The following is an 8,456-nucleotide window of genomic DNA, read 5'->3' as shown; positions in this document are numbered from 1 at the left end:
AATGTACATGAAATCTTGGGCTAGTACACCTACCAAAATGAAGATCTATGAGTCTAGTTTCTATCACATTAAGTCGTTCGTCAATGAGACATCGGAGTAGAGGGATATTTACGTTTTTGCAAGACTGCACAGGGAACCCCTTTTTGGGACCCACTTAGGTGGTGGCCGACTTACCTTGTCACGACCCAAACCAGAGGGCCATGACGGGCACCTGACTGTACTAGCCAAGTACCTCCTAACATGTATCTATGACATCGACATAAACATAAGTGGACTGATAGGGCCATCATATGACTCTCGGTGAACTCATAAGGAACATGCGTGTTTCAACTAATCTGAAAGACTCATCTATATGAATATGCTGAACATACTGCATGAGCCGATAAGTTATCATAACCACCTATGACCATATGCGAAACCACACGTCTGGACATCATCTGACAATACATAACTGTCTACAAGCCTCTACTAGAAAACATAACATAACGTGGCCGGAACAGGGCCCCGCCATACCCATACATATGTGCATACATAAATGTACATAAGACCATGCTGACTCCTGCCATCTCCGGAACAAATGGAGGGCATCAACCTCATCTGCTGAGCTGACATCCTAATAGACGGATTCCCAACCTGTATCTCGAGACCTGTGGGCATGAAACGCAGCCCCCCAAGCAATAGAAGAGTCAGTACGAATAATGTACCGAGTATGTAAGGCATGGAAACAGTATATACATAAGAATCATGAAAAGAATCTGAGACATAAGAGTCAATCTGTAAATCTGAATGTATATGTATTGAAATTGATTCTAAAAGAACCTATTTCACCAAGTAGTGCTAATTTCTCCCTTTTTATAACTGTATATCTGAAAGTGGTTGTATAACTCTGTATATCTGAAAGTTCCTCTGAGGGCGTACGATATGCATGCTTCCTTTAAAAAATCATATACATATATCATAATTGTTAGTGCTGAGGAACGTACAGCCCGATCCATATATCATATCATCCCGCGTCCGGGGTATCATTATAATCTACCCACTGCAATGGTGTGCACATCTACGTGCCTGCCCGACCGACTATAGCGCGGCGCGGTGTGAGAAAATAGTTGTACATATATATAAATGCATGAAAGACTCGTAAAAGGATGCTCTAAACTCCTCAAGGTAACAAAAGATCTCCCAGTAACATAGGAAGCTAGTATGTCAATATAATAGATCTCTGGAAGCTATAGATATGAAACATATGAGGTCAAGGATACAAATATCCCTACACTATCTAAGAATAGAGTCTTTGGAACTCGCTTGCTTACTTCTTTCGTTCGTATCATAAGGACCATGCCAAAATAAATAAAATGGATAGCCTTAACATACCTGGTCTTAGCTCAACGGCTCAAGAACTCAACTCGTATCTGCTCCACGATCTATATCTAACAACAATGATACTATCGTTAATTATACAAACGATTCTCTTAATCGTATAACAAAAATTTAACTTATCCTAAGCAAAACGGGCAGCATCTCCCCTATTCTTTAACGACCACAACTCAATCAACAAAACCAACAACAACAACAACAACAACAACCACCTCATATAAGCCTCTTTAAACTCAAAATGTCAACTTCTAAAGATATACACCAAAACATCCTAATATACGCTACGTATACGATATCTTTATACACTTTCTCCTTCCAAATTCAAGAACAACAACATCAGCTCCCACTTATATTTTAGAAAAACCAGTCACAATGACTCGAGATCATATTCCAAATCAGTCCCCAAAACTAACAAGAGCTCTAGCATGTATCCTAACTTCTCTTCCACATTTCTTTATCTAACAAGTTACTAAAGACTTAGCTAACTCAAGAACATAGAGAAAAGATGTAACCTTACCTCAATCACATAAGAACAACCTTAATCTTAGGATACTTCACCAAGAAGAAAGCTTCAAGTTCAACACAAATTAATCCCGAACTTGCTAAGATTCGGAGGGAACTGACGTTATAATCAGGAAATCAACAGAGGAAGATAGCTATACTTGAACTTGGGAAGAGGAGGAGAACGTTTGCTTCACTTTGTTGTTATTGAAAGGTGGAAAAGATCGAGAACTATGTTGCTGCATATCCAACGAAATTGAAAGAGAAAAAAGAAAGATACTTGCAGCTACCATTTTTGAATTAGAAAAGAAAGAAAAAGACACTTGCTGCTATGATTAATAGTAAGAGGCGGTGGAACTAATCAACAATATAAAATGGATTCGCTTAAAGTCCACCGGACTATGTAAAAACGGTGGAGTAATTGGATAAGTATATCCAATGGACAAACATATTATAACTCATTTTATAAAATTAGAACAAATACTAATATTTCATAACGATTAAGACATCTAGAAAATATAATTTATCAAATTCCAATTTCCCAATCTAATATCAAGAGCATGAATATTTGTACCCTTAATTCTCAAAATGGTAAAAAGATAACCTTCTTTCTTTTCTTATGAGAAAATAATTTCTATCTCTACAATAAGGAAAAATTTCATTTATAAATTTTCTCATATCATGTATATAATTTAAAGAATATAAAAAAAAATAGTAGCAATTTTAAATATAGAAAATCATATTTATCAATTTTTCACAAAATAGTTTCACTTAACAGAAAATCATATTTATCAATTTTTCACAAAATAGTTTCACTTAACTCATCAAACTTATGGGATCTTGCATCTATAACCATATGTATGACCTTAATCCTCTAAGTCCATTTTGCTTAACTCGTGACGCATCTTAACATATCGCTCTGTCTTTTATGTGCAAACATCGTCGTACTTGTAACCAATTTATCGTACGTCTGACAAATGTTAGGGATATCCCTTGATCAGAAATAGTACAATGAGATAAAGGTGACACCTTTTCTTTTTTAATGAGTAGGGTTTGAAAATAGAGCATACGTAGAACCTTATTGAAAACATGACTTAAAATAACTACAAAGAACCATTGCAGCAAAAATGACTCAATTTACAAGAGGTATAAGATAATAACTTTAACTCTCCAAAATCTCTTAAAAAAATTGTCGTTAGCGACCCCTTGTATACATAAACCATTGAGACAAAGTACATGATCACATTAGCCTAGGAATGGTAATACCAAAACAACCAGTTCTATCTCAATCTTTCGTCACGACATACATGCCTTGCTTTCACTGGGGAGCTTTATCAAATAGCTTGGCTGCATCAAAGTCATCTCCTCGGTCTTTCTAGAGCCTGTTTGGATGGGCTTAAAAAAAACAGCTTATAAGCTGGAAACAGCTTATAAACTAAAAAAAAAATAAGCTGCGGTAGTTTAAATTTTTATTTTTTTTTGCTTATAAGCTATTTCCAGCTTATAAGTTATTTTAGATAAGCTAAGCCAAATGAGCCCAATTAATTTTTCAGGCTTATTTTAAGCACAAAATGACTTTAAGCTGGCCAGTCAAACATGCAAAAAAGCTGAAAACAGCTTATAGGTAACTTATAAGCCAATCCAAACGGGCTTAATTTCAGTTATCTACTCCCAATCACACCATATTTATACACATAATAAACCTTTCTCTTTTATTTATTCTCTGTACTTTTCAACTCAAAATTAAAATGATTTCTACTTCTATATATAGAACCAACGACTGTATATAAAGAAGAAAAATAATCATGAACTTCAGCCATGAAAAAGATAACATTTTCAAAATAATTGACTTTCTAAAAGATTAAATTACTCCAGAATCCTGCAAATTACCACTTCACAAAACAGCAAAAATAATTCTCTGTCAGTTATTGTCTACCTCTAAATTTTGTGTATCAAGAACATTGGGGAAAAGATATATTTCCCAATTCCGTTACTTTAGGGGCTATTGTTTGCAGACCAAAAACTCCCAAGATAATCTCCACTCAAAAACAAGAGCAGGATGAAATCAGGTTGTCTCAAGAGATATAATAAAGCAATGAAATAAAGAAAGAAAGAAAAAAAGTGAACGATTTTGAGCAAAAATTGAAAGATACCTGGAACTGAGGTTAGCTATGTTCTGTTTGTTACAGAGGAAAAGAGATTGAGATGATGTTTGTAAAATGAAGAATTTTCTGGACTTGCGGACTGAGCATTAGCTAAGAGGTGAAAATTTACTAAAATGCCATTGTTGCTGAAAGTACAAAACTGCCCTTGGTCGTCCCACTCTTCATCTTTCTATATAATAAAATAATATAAATATGTATGCCCTTTTGTCTTGCCCATTTTCAGTCTATCTTTCATGAGTTTGTGAGTGGTTGTATAACGGCCCTATTGGCCCACCTATATCTATGGCTAGTGTTATGAATGTATATCATGTTGGTGCTTAGCAAGTAAGGCCCCGGTGCCCGTCGTGAACCTTCGGTTTGGATCATAACACTAATAGTGATAACTTATATAGAAGAAAAAAAAAGCAACCTCATAGATTAACGAGCCTAATTATGTGATTAGGTGTCTCAATTGAGTAAATGACATCACATGATGTAAGTGAAGTGCTTGAGATATGATTAAAGGTGCTAGAGATGAGTGGCCGGAAGAAAGTTAGAATGTTAAAGTATCAAAAGTTAAAGTTGGATATAAGGTGTTACACCTCTGTCACATCCCGTATTTTCAAAGAAGCACTTATCCAAAGTAAGTATGTTGAACTATGGCTATATAAAACAACTTAGGATTATGAAAATAAGGAACGAAGCATTATCAAATATATTTTATGAGAAAAGGATGCATATAATGAATACAGGAAGGTCCTATAAGGAAATGAGCGGAAGAAATTGAGTTAGTATGACTTTGCAGAAAAGATAGGCAAGGTTTCGTATGATAATTGTGGTCCAACTTGGAGAAAGAATATATGTGAGTATATGAGGAGTTTTGAAGTAAAGCAAAAGCCTAAATTGAAGATCATGAAGTCCAGTTTCCAACGAAACAAACCGCTCGTCGATACGACATCGAAGTAAAGAATTATGAACGTTACAAGTCAGGCTGGCGGGCAGGAAATTGCCCGACGCGAACACATAGCTATAGTGCGCGAACGCGCAGAGGTTCACATAGCTACAATGCGCGAACGCGTAGAGGAAAATCCTAGGTCGGTGCAACCGACTTCTAGAAGCTATTTAAGGGGAAAAATCTGACCCCCAAACCTCATTTTCTCCACTCCTCTTCATCCAAAAACATATGAGAGCTTCCAAGAAACATTAAGAGGTTAATTTGTGAGCAGATTAAAGTAACGAGACTATATGCGAGGCTCGGGAATATCACACCCCGACTTTGCTAGGGTGTGATGGGCACCCGACCCCACACTCGGAGCCGAGCGAACCCGCTGAATCTTATTACGTACTTAATATCTCTAGACTCTAAACTAAATAATCATGAAATACATAATGAAACTTTCAAAAACTTTCTTTCTGTTAATCTCAAAATCTGTAATCATATGAAACTTTATAGTATACACATAAAGACGCGTCGGCTGATGGAGCCGCTGACAGACTGACTCCCAATACCCACGACTCTATCTGCAAAGTCTCTAACTTCGAACAAAACGTCATACATATACTCTGACTTGGCAGCACTCCAGGACAAGTGGAGCCTACCAACTCCGCTGGAACATATTCTATGCTAGCTTCAGCTCGTCTGGGTGTACCTGCGCGGCATGAAACGCAGCCACCGAAGAAGAGGGGTCAGTACAAGCAATGTACTGAGTATGTAAGGCATGAATAGTAACATAGTAAGAAATGTGCATATGAACAATGACTGCATGGAAACATAGAACATATCATAGGATAAAAGAGTAACCTGTACATATGAGTGCCCCTTAGGGCGGATGCCATGCATGCTTATCTGGTCATATCATATCATCTCATATCATATCATATCTTATCATATCATATCATATCATAGTGCCGAACAACGTTGGCTCGCCCACGTATCTCCCGTGTCCGGGACGATATTACCCGATGTGGGATTTGCCTAAACCAATGTAGGATTTGCCTAAACCAATATGGGATTTGCCTAACTCAGCGTTCTTGCTGACGTTTGCCCCACTATTGGGTTTGCCCCACCATTGGGTTTGCCCCACCACCGGCTCCGATACCAACTGATCAGGTGGCTACGCGTATATAACGCTATGCCCTTTTCCCATATTCCCCATATACATATACATATACATATATCATATAGTGGCATGCAGGAGAGCCCAAGGAAAGTCGTGTATCTATCGGAGTGACGTAAGGTCGGCAGCCTCCGATCATCTTATTGAACAATCAGGATCGTCGTGTCTCACCTTGAAGGAACAATTTTTATAAGATGAGACGAGCAATGAATAACAGCATACGTAAACCGACTCTGAAGACTCAAAAACAAGTTTCGGGTCAATCCGATTTAGTATAAGAAAGTTAGGAGCGTTTGAAGTACAGAACTTTCTACGATCATTTCAGAAGCCATTTTTGAAAAATCATCCTTATTATAGTCTTCATAAAATATATTCTCATCCTTAATATCATCAATATCGTCGTAAAACATATTCATTATTTTATCATAAAAGCTTACAATACCACAAACCTTTGTTTTGGAGAAATACGAACGTTTTGGAAAACATTGACGGGTTATCGGAAAAGAGAATTTTGCCTTGGAATCATAACCATCTAACCTTTGAAAAACAAGTAAGATATGGAAACAATTATGAAATCATAACATCGGGATCATGCCTTGAAAGAAAGGGACGAGCCTTCACATACCTGTGTCGCGCCTTACTAGCTACGCTTATTCGTCCAACTCGTTAGTCTACATTCAAGAAAATCGACACTATCATTAGATTCATCGACATATACTTGTCTTAGCCTTTCAAGTACATTCACTTATGGTCTGCCGAAATTTCGGCAGCACCTCCCCTGTAAATACACCGTCCCCGAGATTCTAACTCGGCCTATTTTAATCAATAACAATCCGGGAATTCAACCCGGCCAAACTATCAACAACAATACCAACAAGTATTCTAGCAACACTTCGATATTCAATTCAATTCTATTCAATTCACATAACTTTCAAAACGATTTAATCAACATACTACTTCGTCCAACACCTTCCAATTTCAACAAGAACAATAACAATACATTTCTTTCTTCATAATTTATAAACTACATCAACATCCCACACTTTGACAACATTAACCACAATAACACAAGAACTATATGAAAATCACATTATCTTCTCCAACAACCTACAAACGATTCCAACCTTAATTTAAATCATTAAACCTTCGTTTCCATCATAGAATCCACACAACAACAATCAAAACACTAAATAAAATTTATTCATCTTATCTTACCATCACCACCCTTATTCGGCCACCACAACAACCTACATATTTCCATGAATTTTTCATCTATTTCCATACATTACAACAACAACCAACATACTACATAAAATGGATTCATCACTTCAATACCATACAACACATTTTCGGCCAAACATGGCATGTACTCGGCCATACCTCAACACACATATTTCCATATATTTCATTCATTTCTACATTCTACGACACTCATAATCACCCATAACATATAAAAGAAGGTTAAATTCTTACCTTTTCCTTTTAAGTTTCCTCTTAGTCAAGGTTATGGATTTGTCCAAGTAAAGGATTTTCTTGCTCCAACAACTCTTCCATGTTGAAGAGGACCCTTGAATTAGTAGGAATACATGAAGAAACTAATTTTTGGAACAATATTTCAAGGGGGCAAAATTGCTCCCCCTTGGCCGAATACACTTCTTGTTCTTCTTCTCTTTTTTTTTTCTTTTCTCCAAGTCTTCTTTCCTTGTAATAAATATGACTAATAATGGTCATTCCCTTAACTTTGCCACGACTACCTTGGAATATCCGAACGTATAAAATACGGGATATAACAGGGAAGCATATAGAGTTTTGTGATTTTTGTGCCAAACACCAAATCTTGACGGGCCAAAGGAATTTATCAAAGATAGACAAGATGTCAAGCTCTTCCAACCTTGAATGAGGTAAGAATATTCTTTACTATGGATATTATGAATTATATTCTGGAGATTTAGTGGTTAAAGCTTCGTAAAGTCGATTGGTTGGTTGAGAAATTGGGTAAACATCGTATGGGATGTTTTATTGAGTATATTGGTATGGATGATGATGTTATTGATATTAGTGTTGCTATTATTATGGTTTTATTGGTATTGTGATTTCGGTCTAGGGATATAAACAGGGAAGATGCTACCTGAATTTTGGCAGATTCTAAAGGGGTTAATTTGAAGGATTAGGACAAGCTGGTGACGATGAGTCTAACAATAGTATGAATGATTTATATGTAGATTATGAGACTACGAGTGATCTTAAGTAGGTCGCAAGACAGGAAGTAGGCTGGAAAGTCGAAAAGTAAGCTTCCATGTATGTAAGGCTAAATTACTCG

At 36.6% G+C, this 8,456-nt stretch overlaps 1 long non-coding RNA gene across 1 annotated transcript; it reads right to left on the bottom strand.

Moving 5' to 3' along the window:
• Positions 1-326: 326 nt before the first annotated feature.
• Positions 327-4,193, bottom strand: LOC132626473 (uncharacterized). The gene is made up of 3 exons (XR_009577327.1): positions 4,029-4,193; positions 1,372-1,427; positions 327-647 (listed from the first exon to the last, which is right to left on the bottom strand). It is a non-coding gene; the product is annotated as an uncharacterized LOC132626473 (long non-coding RNA).
• Positions 4,194-8,456: the final 4,263 nt, after the last annotated feature.

Source organism: Lycium barbarum, chromosome 2 (genome assembly GCF_019175385.1).
Source record: "Lycium barbarum isolate Lr01 chromosome 2, ASM1917538v2, whole genome shotgun sequence".
Lineage (NCBI taxonomy): Eukaryota > Viridiplantae > Streptophyta > Magnoliopsida > Solanales > Solanaceae > Lycium > Lycium barbarum.
The sequence above is the reverse complement of the archived record's forward strand: the minus strand, read 5'-3'. Positions and strand labels throughout refer to the sequence as shown.